The following is a 17512-nucleotide window of genomic DNA, read 5'->3' on the forward strand; positions in this document are numbered from 1 at the left end:
AACTCAGGCTGCAGCAGCATTTTGTGTAAAGGTTTTGCACAAATAGGTTTGGACATGTTACACATTAATAATTAAATGACTAGTATCTATAAAAGGTGTAAGATTATTCTTTAATACCAATTCTTTCTAGGTTATAAAAGTTCCCCACACAGAGCTTCATAAATTTTTGTCTTAGCCTGAGATTATAACGAAGATATTTGGACTGTTGAAATGGTGCAAAATTAGTCAGAGCTGCTGTCTGAAACACTCATTCTCTATTGGAGGCTTGAAACCACAATGCTATTTCTGTTCATGTGAAGTCCACTGTGTGATATGAGAGCATGCTGCTGCAGCCTGTGACACTACTTCAAATGCATTAAGAGTATTTTCATACTTGGCCTGAATACTTGAGTCCATTCCCAGGACTGATTCTGGGCTTGTTTAGGGGCAGGCTCATAATCGCAAGTTTGCTTTCCCACAGACGAGTTCATTCTGAACCATGGACTAATTGTGCTATTTGTCACTTTTGAGAAGGCAGTTTTGCAAAATGGGAGGCACTGGGCTCATTCTTTTCTTTGTTTTTATTTTTCTTTGGTACCAATGCTTGAGCGGCGTGTCATCATGGAGGAATGCCTGCAAAAGAGGGGCCATTCTCTTAAGATTTTTAGCCATGCAAGCCAGCATGAAACATGCTTTGTGATGTTTTCAATGCAAGCACTAACACCATAATGGTGAGTGATTTGTCCTATGAAAGTGTTTTTTCATACATCGGTGCTCCTTCTCCATTATAACCATTTCCCCACCACCGTAAAGCTTGAAACTGAAAGCAACATGTTTAGTTGAATGAATCACCTTACTCTGTGTGCAGTACTGAGAGTGGACATCTTCTACACATGATGTGGACTGCACCAGGGTTCCATGGAAGCAGGGTTCAGTGGTCAGAATTCCTGTGACAGTGAATGGAGTTGGTCTGGATGACACCAGATTATGAGTCATTACTCATCCTCAGTTGTATGCTATAAAGTCAAATCGTATCGAGTTTGTTGAAAGGATCTTCAGCACGAGCATCAGAGTTATTTTTATTTAATTAGTTTTTAGCTTTAAATCTAGCAGCAAGTGATTCTCAGGTGAAGGAGTTTCAAGCAGAACTAGCGAGTCAGGATGGAAGGAGATGCTATCTCATCAGGCAGCAGGTATAATGTGTAGCTCAAGAGAGAGAGAGAGAGAGAGAGAGACGGGTATTATACATTGTGCGCAGAGTGCAAGAAGGGACTCCAGCAATCTAGCTATGACAGCATAAATAAAAGGGAGAGCCAGAAGGTAACACAAACATGAAGGTGTCCTGGGACATAAAGCAGCCAGCCACTTCACCATCAACAAACCTGAATCAAATATGTGAGCTGTCTGAATCCCCCAGATCTGCGCCTTTACCAAAGAGAAAAGCTATTTACAAAAGGCTTGACTAAACAAATAGGTTTTCAGCCTAGACTTAAAGATTGAGACTGTGTCTAAGTCTGAAACATTAAGTGAAGTGACTTGTGGCCAAGTATGGTGACCCATACTTGGAATTTGTGCTCTGCATTTAACCCATCCAAGTACACACACACAGCAGTGGGCAGCCTTTTTTGCTTCAGCACCCGGGGAGCAGTTGAGGGTTCGGTGCCTTGCTCAAGGGTCTCACCTCAGTCGTGGTATTGAGGGTGGTATTGTGTGCTGGCCATTCACTCCCCCCACCTACAATCCCTGCCAGACCTGAGACTCGAACCCACGACCTTCAGGTTGCAAGTCTGACTCGCTATCCATTAGGAATATGTAATGTAGTGATATTATATTTCTTATCTTAGCAATATTTTTTAAATATAAAAGACTATCCTAGTAATATTAATCTACATGAGCTTCAAATGAGACTGGAGTCAATAATCACTCCAAGGTCTTTTACTGCTGCATATGATGTAAATGAACGGAAACCCAGAGTTACTACATAATCAGAAAGCTGACTTCTAGCTGGCTGCTGTCCTAGTATATGTACTTCTGTCTTGCCTGAATGAAGTAGGAGGAAGTTACTCAGCATCTAGTGTCTAATATCCTTTACACATTCTTCAACTTCATTAAGCTGGTGTCTCTTATCTGGCTTTGCCAAAACATAATTATGTCATCTGCGTAAACATGGTATTAATTCCACTGTTATGAATAATTGTAGCCAGAGCTAGTATATATAAAGAAAGTAGCAGTGGCGAAAAATAGAGCCTTGTGGCACACTAAACCTTACTTTTGTATGCTTAGAGAAGTCACCATTTACATCTGCAAACAAATAATCAGACAAATCAGACCTGAGCCAGGAGAGCATCGTTCCCTTAACTCCAACAATTTCTAGTCTATTTGAAAGAATACTATGGTCTCAAAAACCGCATTAAGATCAAGCAACAAAAGCAAGGAGACAACCTTGATTGGAGGCCAGTAGTAAGTCAGTTACCACTTTAACCAACAATGTCTCAGTACTGTGATGAGTAAATACTGACTGAAAGAGTTCATGAAATGTTATTTCTCTGCAGGTAACCACTGAGCTACAACCTTTTCCAGGATTTTGATGATAGATTTGAGGTTAAATACTGGCTTATAACTTGTGCTTTTAATCAGCAGATTGATAACTTAGTTTCAAAGAATTTAGTTACCATGTCCAGTGCTAAAGGAGGTGTCGATTATTTTTATGGAAAGGACTGATAAGACATATTTTTTGTGGCTACGTATATTATGATAGTATAAAGAACTTCAAATGAATTCATGTCCAGGTTTTTGTGTAATGCCTAGAGTATTGTTATAAATAACTGCAATGCCTCCTCCTCTGTCAGTCTGATGAGGCCGTGGTATATACTGTACCTTCTGGGAAGTCAGATCAAAGGTGCTGGCTGTGCATTCAGTATGATTTAATTTTATGTTAAGTTATTAAAACAAACTGAGTATTTCTACAGTTTTGTCTATCTTGGGGAACAGACACAGTCTCGATATGGTGGAACCCAAGTGATGTTTCAAGGTGGCTATCAGACAGTGGGTTTAGCCTGCTTGTCAGCTCACTGGCCTTGGCTCTGGATTGTCACCGAATAGGCCTGTTCTGGGACAAATGAGATATGCTACAAGAAAGGGGAGCAGCACCTTCAAAGGTGGGATGGATACCGTTCTGCTCTTAAAAGGCCAGACTTGCCATCTAAAGGAGTCCAATGATCAATAAAGCCCACATTGTTTTCAGAGCACCTAGACATCCAGCAGTTCAGCAACCACAACCTGCTGTAAACTACATTACCTGCAGTAAGCTACATAACCTGCTGTAAGCTACATCACCTCACTGGGATGGGGCGAGAGCATATTACGGCATCAGACATCACTTTCATTAATTTCCACACCTTTACAATGATACCATTTGTAACCTCTGACTGACAATGGCGTATATCATTAGGTCCTACATGAATAACTACCTAATTTACAATAATTTATTTCGTAAATATTTTTGTATTTTAGAGAACCTGTGCTTTCCCAAGAGCTTAAGATCAATGTCTGGTGCCCTGGCTCCATGTATACAGCTAACTAAAACTGCTGATGACACGTGTCATCTAATTGCATGTGCCATAGAAAAGAGTCTGCTACACACAGAGCTCTTTCAGGCTTCAGTGGGTGCTTCACTGAGGAGAACAACCTTCTGGGACACATAAAAGGGAGAGGAGTGGGACTCCTGTGTGTGAGTCTTAGCATTAGCTTTGGCTTTGCAATGATGCCATGAGATCACCCTTTTGCTCCACTTTGAGGGCTCTAATGCTGGAGTTGGGGGTTCACCATCTTAGCCTGTGATTAGCCTTACCGAAACCATGTTGCTCTGACTCTTGCTCATCTTCTCTGGGGTCTGGATGTGTACCTCTAATCCTGCCATCTTTTCTGTCAGAGTGCTAATTATTTGTGAGAAATGTAGACTATTACTAATGTTGGAAGAAGAACAACTAAACATTCTGTACCCAACACAGTGAACAAGCTCAATCTTGGCCATGTCGAATGTCTTACACTTAGCCTTTGTCATAACTTTCCAGTTAGGGGTTCAGACAGATCTGATCTGGATAGCCTATGTTTGCTGTATTTAAACAAAAAAATCATTTTTTTAAGAAAAAAAAATCCTTCTAGAGCAGGTTGACTTGGAAGTATACAGCTGTGCACACTGTTTCCGTTTTTTCAGTGTTTATTGCTCTAAAATGTCTTCAGAAAAATTCACATTCTATAATAACTGCTGTCAAAGACAACAGCCACATGGAAAGGTTTCTCAGTGAAGTAGAAAATCTGCTTATACAAAATCATGCCACTGCATCTGGGTTCAAACTCCGCCATCAGTTCTCATTACAGCCACTGGACCAATCAAATCTGAGCACAGCTTCAAAACATCCAATCAGGGGTGACTCTGAACCTGGTTTAATCTTGCACACACAAGTTCATTACCTCACTATCACGTTGTCTGTACAGGAACGATGATCACAGTCCTTGTCGCTCTTTGTCTCTTAACATCAGGTGAGTTACATTTTGTATATTTTTATATACAATTATAAAATTATTTCAATATTTAATTGTCTTTATTACGGACATCATTAAAAATGCATTTTTTTTTCAGTGAAACCTTCTAACACCAAGAAGCTTCAAGTTCAAAAAGTAAAGCATGGAGAAAATGTTTCTATAAAATGCGATGACTTGTTTACTTACACATATGATTTTTTTTGGTGCAAACAGAGTTTTGGAAAGGCTCCTCAGTCGGTAGGGAGTGTAGTGGAGAGCTCATTCAGACCTGGTTCAGGATTTAATGATGGACGTTTCAGTATTAGTGTAAATAAAAATCTGCCTAAACTCAACATTAAAGAAATCAAAGAAGAGGATACAGGAACATATTTCTGTGCAAAATTGCTGGGATCTTCACTATACTTTGGATCTGGAACCCTTTTGGTTGTTGAAGGTAAACAGTTTTACTCTGATAACCTGCTCCTGAACTCAAACTAATTCCAGATCAAGACTTTAGCCAGAATTATATATAATTTCACATCACTCCTTATTTATAGTTTTATTTTTACTAATTGATGTTAAAGCTGAGGAGATGAAACAGCATCCTCCGACTGTAAAGGTGATGGAGAACGGAGAGTCGCTCACACTCCTGTGTTCAGTTCAAGCATTTAATTCAAGCTGTGAAGAACAGAGTGTGTACTGGTTCAGAAACGGCACAGGAGAATCTCATCCAGGAATCATTTACACTCATGGAGATGGCAGTGATGAGTGTAAGAAGAGCTCTGAGGCTGGTTCTCCTACACAGAGCTGTGTCTACACTCTCCCCAAGAGGAAGCTCACAACCTCTGATAATGGAGCGTTCTACTGTGCTGTGGCTGCGTGTGGACAAATCCTCTTTACTAATGGAACTGAAGTTAAAGTAATTCAAGGAAAAGGTAAGACATTTGATAAATATTCCTGTTGAAAACTCAGAGACAGTTATAGTGATACTGATCCAAATGATGCTTTATCTTTTCAGAAAATAACCATTGGATTGTTGTTTTAACAACGTCCAATATAATATCTATTATTGTAATCATGGTTCTGGTTGGAGTTTTACTTAAACAAAGAAAAGGTTTGTTTGCTTTTATTATTTTTAAAATTAATTTATCAGTATCATAAAAACACTTACAGTTAAATGTTACTGATATTTATTATTGTTTTATAAAGGGGCTTCCAACGACCATCCAAATAACACAAATCAGGTAATCCAGTGTTTTATAATGTGTATTGATTTTCTTTAAATAAATACAGATCTGTCCTCAAGTCTACAGGACACATAGGATTATAACTGACATCATCTTACAAAATACAGTAAATAACTTTTTTGTGAATCTTTTAATCTGCTCTGGTTTATAAACAGCTCTTGTTCTTTATCAGGCTGATGATGAAGATGTCCTGAACTATGCAGCTGTGAGTTTTGCTAAGAAACCTTCATCCTCCAGAACATCCAGAGACAAGAGCCATGAAGATGTTTATTCACAAGTTAAAATAAAATAAAGAGAAATGAATGAATTCAGATTTAAAAGCACCAGATGCTAAAGATTTATTGCTGTTAGTCAAACATTATTTGGTCATGAATGGTGCATTTAACCAAAAAAAAAAAAAAAAAAAAAAAAAAAAAAAAAAAAACAGTTACAATGTATTACATAATATTTTCACTATTAGAAACTGTCATTGCAGTTTGTAAAAATTTAATTTATAATAAAAATTAAATATTGTAAGAATCAGTGTTTGTTCATTATTTCCCATTAACTTTAATATAATTAGCTTTACTGTATATTATTACCTCGTCCTTATATATAAATACATAAATTTTTTTAAAAGTCTTATCTTTGGATTTCTTTAGAAATAGTGCATTTATGACTAAAAATATTATTGTTATTATGGTTTCTAAAATTTAATCCAATTACCTCAAATAAATTTGAGTTGGATGAGGTCTCGCTTAGACATTGTATCTGAATAAATTTTTAAAACATGAATTCATTATTAAGAGGCTAAAGCCTCAAACGTGACCCCAGCATCAGATATTTCAAATGCATTTTTGTTAACTTAAATCTATGGTAAAAATTAGGAAATCTGAGAAAAAATAGTAAAGCTATATAATGATGAGATAATTAGTAATTGTTCATTGCATTCTACTAATTAATTCACACATTTAATTCCAGATACTGAAACCAAAATAAAAAAAAATATGGGTAATGGTAGTGACAAATGATCCTTCACAAAAAAATTTATATATATATATATATATATATATATATATATATATATATATATATATATATATATATATATATATTCCAGATACTGAAATCAAATTTGATTAAAAAAAAAAAAAGGTACATTGATGGGTAATGGTAGTGTCAAATGATCCATGACAACAAAAAAGTATTTGATTTTTTTTATACAGATTTCATTCAAAAACTGTATTAAAAGGCATGCAAGGTCATTTTGTTAATGACTTATGTGTAAATAGTTAAGGTGTTAATTTCTCTGCAATGTGTATAAATTTGATAAATGTATCTAACTAGCTGCTCTGGTTGCATTTCTCAGAAATCTGACAGCCTGCATCATGTTTTCTACTTTTTGAAAATGATCTTACAATCAACAGATGTACAAGAACGAGCAGCTCGATATTGTACATGCTGTGGTTAAAGGTTCAAACTACTGGCCTCAATTTTTCAAACAATTTCTTATTGATAACATTTTTCTGAATTTTTTTATATCGCCTTATATAATATTGTGATGTGTGAGTATTACAATATTAAACAGCTAATTCTTTAAGGGGCATTCATCATCAAAAATACAAGCAGCAAGGATAAATCATTAAATAAGGAATCTGATGTGAAGGTTTTTTTTAGTGTAAAACACAATGGTCTGAAAATCTGATGTGCTGTTTGTACCTACTTTAACAAGAACCAGACGTCCCTATGTGGTGACCGTGTGAGTGGAGGAAATGAGTGGTGCATCATTTCCTGTTGAATAAGACGCAGTGCAAAGAACATGGCCAGCTTTAAGTATCTGATAATGTGAAATAAGAGGATCATTTATTAACAGCTCACTTTAAGCTCCGTGTTTCTCATTTCACTTTCTGCACCAAATTTCACATCATTTGACGATATACACATAGTTCTGGTACATGCAGGTTTGAACTTGATCAGGCCAACTACATATCTGTTAACTGGTGTGAACTACCTGTAAGTGTAACTTGAGATCAGAATTGATTTATTTGCCAAATTCGCAAGTTCACAGGAATTTAACTTGGCAGAACATCACAAAAGCATGTAATGTGCAAAAAGGCACATCCAGACCTACAAAAGTGCAGACATTATATACAGTACAATAAATACAAAAGAAACACCAAGTGCTCTGCCTGAGAGAAATTTTTTTGAGTATAATGTACAGGACAGAAAAATTCAGAGAAAAGAAAAATGTGTGGTGAACATGTCTATCAGCACCAACTTTTGCTGGACATTGGAGGACAAAGCTCAGGAGGAATAAATGTTGGACTGCGGGAAGAGCTACGTGACCTCAGGCTACTACGCGAACCAGGCCCTGGGACCGCAGTATTGCCTGATGCAGCTGGCCAGGAGAGAGGGCACCAGAAACAGTGTGCCAGGCAGCGGAAGCGTGGTAAGCGATTTTGCTTGTAAGTGTCCGGCTCTACCGTCCAATCTCCTCTCCAATGTTTGCTTTCTGGACAATAAACTGGACTTACTCAGACTACGGCTTACGACCCAGTGTGAAGTCAGGGAATGCTATGTTTTCATTTTTACGGAAACATGGCTCAACAACAGCATTCCGGTCGCAGCCATTCAGCTAGCCGGGCTAACCGCACATCGCACCAAGGGGATAGCAGCACTGTCTGGTAAGACCCATGGCAGTGGCCTGTGTGTTTACATAAACAACGAATGGTGCAAGCTACTGTTCGTTGCTGGTGGAGTTTATCACTGAAATGCCGGCCATAGTCCCTGCCCAGAGAGTTTACCACTGTGCTCATTGCCACAGTGTACATTCCACCTGGCAGTAAAGCAAGGGAAGTTCTAAGTGAACTCTACGGGGCTATCAGTAACCTACAGATAGTAAACTTGATGGATTTTTCATTGTCGCCTTTAATCACACAAATCTGGAATCAATGCTGCCAAGATTCCACCAGCATGTCGATTTTGCAATCCGTGGTACGAACACTTTAGACCTTGTTTACACCAGCATTCATGGTGCTTACAAGGCTGCACCCTGCCCCCACATCAGCTGCTCAGACCACATCTCTGTTATACTAATCCCAGCATACAGACCACCCCTGAAACCTTCCAAATCGTTTCTGAAACAGGTGAAAACCTGGTCTGAGAGAGCCATCTCAGCACTTCAGGACTGCTTTCAACACACAGACTGGAATATGTTCAGAGAGGCTGCTACATACCACAACACCACAGACTTGGAGTAATACACAGCATCAGTGACTGGCACCATCAGCAAGTGCATAGATGATGTGACTTCCTTCAAGAACAACACTAAATTGTTTTATTTATCTGAGCAGTTGTTTTCAATAATTCTTTTTCCCCTTCAGGAACTCGAGCTGCGTCGAAGCGCTATGGGAACGCCTTCAGCGTGACCATGCTCTGAATCACGTGTGTAGTCAGTCCAATGGATGGGTGAGACATCACGGGCGGGGTGACATAGCGACAAGGAAGCTTAAAAGCACGCGTGGTGAATACAGTGGCAGCTTTCATTCATTCAGCGCGCGCTCTGTGTGTGGTCCTTTTTATGTGGTTTCGCTTTCGCCGCGGCATGCCTAAAGCTCGCCAAAAGACAAAACATAAGCGCGAGATCAGGCAGCATTTTAGGCAGTGTGTTTCTCCCCGCCCATCCCCATTACGGGTGGGCATACACACGGTCTGTGCATTGTCTGCTTGGGAGTGGATCTGCGTGTGCTCCGCTCCCGGAGGGCTCTCTTTGAGAAGGGAGCCTTCACCAGCGTTTCTCGCTGTGCTGGCCCCGCTTCTGCCGAGGCAGAGCGACGGCTGCACTCGTGGGGATCGCAGTTGGATTTGGTGGAGGGAATGGAGACGGGCCAGCCCCTGTCTTCTTCCTCACCCACCAGATCCACTGCACTCTCTCTGGGAATCGGAAGCCCGCACCGCGGTTTCTTTGCCCCGGGAAGAGGGCTCGATGCTCCTCCTGTCTTCCTCCGAGGAGGTTGATGTGGAGAGCGTCAATGAGGATTCGCCCCCTCAATCTCCCCAGTATGAGAACCTCTTGGAGGTGGTTACCCGTGCTGTGGTCCAGCTGAATATCGACTGGCCCGCTGAGAAACGGGCTGAACTGCAGACAAGCAGCTTGGATGAACGCTTTCTGTGGAGTAAGCCGCCACCTCAACCTCCACGCCGGAGCCTACCTTTCTTCCCCGACCTCCACATTGAGGTGTCTAGGTCATGGGGGAGGTCTTATTCGGCCCGTATCTTCAGTCCCGCCTCCAACTATTATGCTAATGTGGCGGGGCTGAGTGAGCATGGTTACAGGGCGATGCCATGGGTTGAACAGACACTGGCTGAGGGAGCTAGATGAAGGGGGGGAGATTAAGTCCAAGGATGTCACAGAGCTCAGACGGACCGCTGATTTGTCTCTGCGTGCCACCAAGGAGACCGCCTGTGCTATCGGCCGGTCCATGGCAGCACTGGTGGCGGTGGAGAGGCATCTGTGGTTGACCCTGTCCGGTATGAAAGACAGGGACAGGGTCTTCCTCATGGACGCCCCGCTTGCACCTTCTGGCCTGTTCGGCCAGATACCAGGAGGCCAGGTACCAGGAGGCCCGTACACAAGCGGTGGCATTTCAGCTGTTCCTCCCTCGCCTCTTTCTAGCTTGTGGGGCTGCCGGGCAGGAGCAGCCCCCTCCATGTACCAGCTCCTCATACCGGGAGGCTCAAAAACAGCTTTAAGCCAGGGTCTTCTAGGGCTAGGCTGGATCTGCGGACCATTCTGCGGTCTAAGAAGATCTCGGCCAGGAAGTCCAGACGCTTGGGGCCCAGGACTTCTGAGGGCAGGCCCCTCTGGGGAAGACGGTGTACACCTCATCACACGGTGCCTGTCTCTCCTCAGTGCCCTCAGGAGATCGGTCTGCCAACCCTGCCACCCATGGTGCTTCGGGGCTCAGCGGTCTCCAGCGAGAGCTTCTCTCAGTTTTCGCCCAGGAACGTGGCGCTACTGGGAGGCTCGCTACCTCTTCGGAGGCTTCCAGAGCAGCTAGTTCGGCATTTCTGCGGGTTCTTCCCACTCGGGTGGGCCAGAGGCTCACAAGGCAGAGTGCTAGCAGATGCAAATGTGCATCTTTCATGCCCCGCATCCTTTCCCCTTAAAAAAAAAAAAAAGCAGGCTCTGGTAATGGACCAAGAAGTAAACACTCTCCTGAGGAAGGGGGCCATCGAGGTGGTCCCTCCTCACGACAGAGACTCCAGGTTCTACAGCTGGTACTTCATCGTTCCAATGATGGATGGAGGGTTACGTCCCATTTTAGAATTGCATCAGTTGAACTGTTCAGTCATGCCACTGATGTTCAGGATGCTCACAATCAATCAAGTCATGTCTCAGATCAGGTCCGAGGACTGGTTTGTCACGATCGATCTAAAAGACGCATACTTCCATATCTCCATCCTTCCCTGACACAGAAAGTTCCTGAGGTTTGCTTTTGGGGGCGAAGCTTACCAATATCGGGTTCTTCTGTTCGGCCTGGCACTCTCACCCCGCATTCTCACGAAGTGTGTGGATGCTACTCTGGCTCCTCTGCAACTCCAGGGCATCCGCATACTGAATTATATTGATTGATATAACGGCGTTGGTATGTCGTTCTCGCCCACATGAAAGGGGTTAAGACTAAACGCCAAGAAAAGTGTACTTTCTCCAGTACGGAGAACCGCTTATCTGGACGTGGTGGGGATTCGACCACAATGCAGGCACATCTGTCTCCTGCTCGGATCGAATCAATCCTCACAGCAGTCATGAGAGTGAGAGAAGGCCGGTGACTCACTGTAAAGCAGTTCCAGAGACTGCTGGGTCTGATGGCCAACGTGATATCGTTTGGCCTGCTGTACGAGACCCCTACAGTGGTGGCACAAGACCATCGGTCTGTGGAGCAGCCGCAATCTTACGTGGCACATCAGCTGCCTGGGGATGCTGGCCGTGTTTCTAGCATTGAAAAACACTTTCTCCCGGACCAGAGAGATCACCATGTGTTGGTGCGCACCGACAACACAGCGGTGGTCTCTTACATCAACCACCAGGGAAGTCTGTGTTCACGCCCCCTTTACAGGCTGGCGCACCAGATCCTTGTGTGGTTCCAGGGGAAACTCCTCCCGTTGAGAGCAGTTTACACCCCTGGACATCTCAATATGGGAGAGGACATCCTGTTGAGGCAAGGTCCGAGGCCCGGGGAATGAGGCTTCACCCGAGGTAGTGAAGCAGATATGGAGAGTGTTTGGCCAGGCTCGGGTGAATCTGTTTACTGCTCTCCATTTCAAAAACACTGTGCTGGAAGAGCTAGCATGTCATGCTTTTCTACAAAAAGTTTGACTCTGAGAGACTTTGGCAGCAAGTCCTCCTGTCAGCACCCACCATTCTCCTCCAGGCCAGAGAGGCAGAAAGAGTGGACGATGTTTTCAACATTCTTGTCAAGTAGATCGTCAAAAGTAGAGGGAGGTGAAGGGGAAAGCCAGAAGAGGAAAAAACTGACAGTGATGCTGGTGCTGGGGCCAGGCAGGGTGTTCGGCCTAACATCCCTTTCTCCTGTTGACACCAAAACAAAGTTGATGGGAACCAAATTGGGGTATCAGCCATTCCAGAGAGTAGGCCCTCTACACAGGATGGCTGTGTTGTGCATAGTGACCAAGGACAGAACTCTAAGTCACTCGTGTTTCAGGACGCTTGCTAGCTGCTGGTGGTAAAGAAGACCCAGGACACAAATTTACATCCCCAGAGTTACAATTTAATCAAGCAGTTCAACTATATGCTGGACACTTATTTGGTTATCCTAACCACGGAGCACCAAGGAGACCAGGACCAGACCAGGACCAGGTTTTATAAAAATTAAAAAAATTAAATTATTTTCATCACACTCATTACTGAAATTTCTCAATAGTGAAATTTGTCACTAAGATTCAGTTTTACAGAATTAAAAGTAAACACACTTCAGAAATTGAACCTGAGCCTAAACAGAAATGTGCCAAGCATTTAGAAAATTTTAACATATCTTATGGTCCTGAAAAAAAGAATCAAACTCTTGTGTTTGTTATGCTCTGGCCATTTCCTGTGTGTGTGCGCATGTGTGTTCAGTCCTCTGTCTCTACCCACCATACAAAAACTGCTGCTGCATAAGCAAAGCCACCACTATTACAGATGACCCCCATCACCCACCCTATGGACTCTTCACTCTCCTGCCATCTGGCAGAAGGTACAGGAGCATCCGTGTCTCTACCAGCAGATTCTGCAACAGTTTCTTCCCTGAGGCAGGCAGATTACTCAACACCCTGCTGCCTCCCAACACTCACCTGGGCTAGTCAAAGACCTAATCCAGTATGACTCAGTACCTCTGCACACCTGCACCTTACAAAGCTGCATCAGACACATTATGGAACACTAAATGTATTGCTAGCCTATCAATAGCTTATAGCCCCTGTTCTGTGTATTTATTTCCTGCTCTGATCTCACACCATTATGTATTTGCACTTTATATCGTCTTGCAAACTGTTGTGTTGCACCATGGTCCTTGAGAAAGGACATCTCATTCCACTGTATACAATCTATATAGGGGTATGATAACCCGCTTGACTTGACTGGTCTGGTTGTCTGTTGTAAATGGTGTCATCCAATTTTCTCAAAATTTCTGTATACAATATACACACACAAACACCCACCCACACACACTCCTTATATATATATACACACACTCCTTATATATATATAAATAAACATATATATATATATGTTTATTTCTCCCTTTAAACCACAGTACTTTCCGGGACGTACATTCTCTGGTGTGAGATGGAAACTAGAGGACAAAAGTCTCAAACCAAACATCAGCATGAGACCATTAAGGTTTTTACCACATCAAAGATGTTGAAACTCAGGCTGCAGCAGCATTTTGTGTAAAAGTTTTGCACGTATAAGTTTCGGTTAATGATTAAATGACTAGTATATATAAAAGGTGTAAGATTATTCTTTAATACCAATTCTTTGCAGGTTATAAAAGTTCCTCACACAGAGCCCAATCTCTTGTACACTTTGAATAAATACATAATATTTTTTAGGAACATTCTCACTGATGAGCTTACATTTGTGTCTTAGCCTGAGATTATAACAAAGATATTTGGACTGTTGAAGTGGTGCAAAATTAGTCAGAGCTGCTGGCTAAAACACTTCTCTACTTGAGGCTTGAAACCACTATGCTATTTCTGTTCGTGTGAAGTCCACTGTGTGATATGAGAGCATGCTGCTGCAGCCAGTGACACTACTTCAAATGCATTAAGAGTATTTTCATACTTGGCCTGAATACTTGAGTCCACTCCCAGGACTGATTCTGGGCTTGTTTAGGGGCAGGTTCAAAATCGCAAGTTTGCTTCCTACAGACGAGTTCATTCTAAACCATGGAATAATTGCGCAATTTGTCACTTTTGAGCAGGCAGTTTTGCAAAATGGGAGGCACTGTGTTCATTCTTTTCATTGTTTATTTTTCTTTGGTACCAACGCTTGAGCGGCGTGTCATCGTGGAGGAGTGCCTGCAAATGAGGGGCCATTCTCTTAAGATTTTTGTGATGTTTGCAATGCAAGCACTCAAACCACAGTGGTGAGTGAATTACAGTGCTCCAGTCACTCCAGTGCCCAGCCAGATGGGGCATAGTACTACATCATTAATTTATACACCTTTACAATGTTACCATTAGTAACCTCTGACTGACAAAGGTATATATCTTTAGCTCCTACATGAATAACTACCTAAATATTTTATACAACCTGTGCTTTCCCAAGATCTTAATATCAATGTCTGGTGCCCTGGCTCCATGTATAAAGCTAACTAAAATTGCTGATGCCCCTAAAGGCCTAGCTAATTGCATGTGCCATAGAAAAGAATTTCCTACACACAGAGCTCTTTCAGGCTTCAGTGGGTGCTTCACTGAGCAGAACAACCTTCTGGGACACATAAACAGAAGAGGAGTGGGTTCCCTTTCAGGAGCTCGAGATGTGTCGAAATGCTATGGGAACGCCTTCAGCGTGACCGCGCTCTGAATCACGTGTGTAATCAGTCCAATGGATGGGCAAGACGTCACGGGCGGGGTGACGTAGCGACCCGGAAGCATAAAAGCCCGAGCGGCAAGTGCCGCGCTACCTTTCTGTCATTCAGCAAGCGCTCTATGTCATATTGTTTGCTATGTCATATTGCGCGCTTCACTCCCGGAGGGCTCTCTTTGAGAAGGGAGCCTTCACTCGCGTGCCTCGCGGTGCCGGCCCCGCTTCTGCCAAGGCAGAGTGGCGGTTGCGCTTGTGGGGCTCACAGATGGATCTGGCGGAGGGAATGCAGACGGGCAAGTCCCTTTCTCCTTCCTCACCCTCCAGATCCACTGTCCGCTCTCTGGGTTCGGAAGCCCGCTCTGCGGTTTCCTCCCCCCGGGGAGCGGGCCCGGCGCTCCGCCTGTCTTCCTCCGAGGAGGTTGACGTGGAGGGCGCCGACTCTGATCTGCCGCAGTCTCCTCAATATGAGGCGCTGCTGGAGGTGGTTTCGCGGGCCGTTGCTAAACTTAGCATTGACTGGCCCGCTGAAACACGGGTTGAACCGCAGGGGTCTAAGCTAGATGAGTGCTTCCTGCGCAGTAAACCGCCACCTCCACGCCAGAACCTGCCTTTTTTCCCCGACCTCCACACCGAGGTGTCGAGGTCATGGAGGAGGCCTTTTTCGGCCCGTTTATTCAGTCCCGCCTCCTCTTACTATGCTAACGTGGCGAGGCTGGACCATACTGGCTACAGGGCGATGCCCAGGATTGAACAGATGCTAGCTAGCTATCTGTCCCCTGGTGCGGCATCGTCCCTGAAGGCGCTGCCCACCAAGCTGCTGCGGACCACCTCAGCGCTGGTGGGAAAGGCGTACACGGCAGCAGGTCAGGCTGGTGCGTGTCTGCACACCATGGCGGTGTTACAGGCGTACCAGGCCGACCTGATCTTTCTCTCCGCGCCACCAAGGAGACCGCCCGTGCTATCGGCCAGTGTATGGCAGTCCTGGTGGCGGCGGAGAGACACCTCTGGCTGACCCTGTCCGACATGAAAGAGAAGGACAGGATCGTTCTTATGGACGCCCCGCTGGCGCCCTCTGGTCTGTTCGGCGACGCTGTTAGCTCCGTCGTTGACAGGTACCAGCAGGCTGGTACACAGGCGGCGGCGTTCGAGCGATTTCTCCCTCGCCGCTCTCTGGCTCGTGGGGCTGCTGGGCGGGGGCAGCCCCCTCCATGTACTGCCTCCTCTCACAGGGAGGCACAGAAACAGCGGGACCGGGAGTCTCGGCGGCGCTCTGGGCCTGGTCCCTCTGAAACGAAGACGGATCTGAGGACCATTCTTTTGTCGAGGAGGGCCACGGCTAAGAAGCCCTGACACCTTGGGCCCAGGGCTTCCGAGGGCGGGCCCCTCTGGGGCGGGACAGTGTACACATCATTATACGGTGCCCATCTCGCCTCAGTGCCCTCGGGAGGTCGATCTGCCAACCCTGCCACCTATGGTGCTTCAGGGCGCAGCGGTCTCTGGCGAGCGTTTCTCCCAGTTCTCGCCCGGGAACATAGCGGGTCTGGGAGGCTCGCGGCCTCTTTGGAGGCCTTCGGAGCAGCTAGTTCGGTCGTTCCCTGTCGGTTCGCCGCTCCAGGGCACCAAGCTAGCCGCTTTCGCCGTACCAGAGGTCAGTCTCGAGAGGCTGATCCCCTTAGTGAGCTATTTGGCAGCGTGGAAACTTCTGCCGAATGTGTCTCAATGGGTCCTGTGTACTGTAGAGAGAGGCTACCGAATTCAGTTCGGCTCTCCTCCGCCCCGCTTTTCCGGGGTTCCGGGGTGGAGGGCTGCGTCCCATATTGGACTTGCGGCAGTCGAATGACTGAAGTTCAGGATGCTCACGGTAATACAGGTCATGTCTCAGATCAGCCGGTCACTCACTGTGGAGCATTTTCAGAGACTGCTGGGTCTGATGGCAGCTGCGTCCAACGTAATACCTTTTGGCCTACAGTGGTGGCTCAAGACCAGGGGGCTCTCCCTGAGGGGAAACCCGCTCCGCATGATCAAGGTCACACGGCGGTGCCTAAGTGCCTTAAACATGTGGAGGGAACCTGGGTTCTTGTCTCAGGGCCCGGTGCTGGGAGCTCCTTGTCGCCGCGTAACGCTAGCGACGGATGCATCTCTCACCGGATGGGGAGCGGTCATGAGTGGCCGCTCTGCCCGTGGTCTGTGGAGTGGCCACCATCTCACTTGGCACATCAACTGCCTGGTGATGCTGGCCGTGTTTCTAGCACTGAAACACTTTCTCCCGGACCTAAGACGTCGCCACGTGTTGGTGCGCACCGACAACACGGCAGTGGTCTCTTATATCAACCACCAGGGAGGTCTGTGCTCGCGCCCCCTTTACAGGCTGGCACTCCAGATCCTTGTGTGATCCCAGGGGAAACTCCTCTCGCTGAGAGCAGTTTATATCCCTGGCCATCTCAATATGGAAGCAGACGCCCTGTCGAGGCAGGGGCCGATGCCCGGGGAATGGAGGCTCCACCCCGAGGTGGTGGAGCAGATATGGCGTATGTTCGGCCGAGCTCAGGTGGATCTGTTTGAGACTCAGGAGACATCGCACTGTCCCCTCTGGTTCTCTCTGACTCATCCAGCTCCCCTAGGACTGGATGCTATGGTACAGACGTGGCCGAGGCTGCGTCTGTACGCCTTCCCCCGAGTTCTGGAGAGAGTG

General features: G+C 45.0%; 1 protein-coding gene and 1 pseudogene across 1 annotated transcript in view; both read left to right on the top strand.

The window, feature by feature from the left end:
- Positions 1–17512, top strand: part of LOC117599688 (immunoglobulin alpha-2 heavy chain-like) — a 31114-nt gene that overhangs the window by 10251 nt on the left and 3351 nt on the right. The gene's annotated exons all lie outside the window — the stretch shown is intronic.
- LOC117599692 (M1-specific T cell receptor beta chain-like) lies at positions 2992–6119 on the top strand (annotated as a pseudogene).

The sequence above is a fragment of the Pangasianodon hypophthalmus genome, chromosome 19, assembly GCF_027358585.1.
Source record: "Pangasianodon hypophthalmus isolate fPanHyp1 chromosome 19, fPanHyp1.pri, whole genome shotgun sequence".
Taxonomy (NCBI): domain Eukaryota; kingdom Metazoa; phylum Chordata; class Actinopteri; order Siluriformes; family Pangasiidae; genus Pangasianodon; species Pangasianodon hypophthalmus.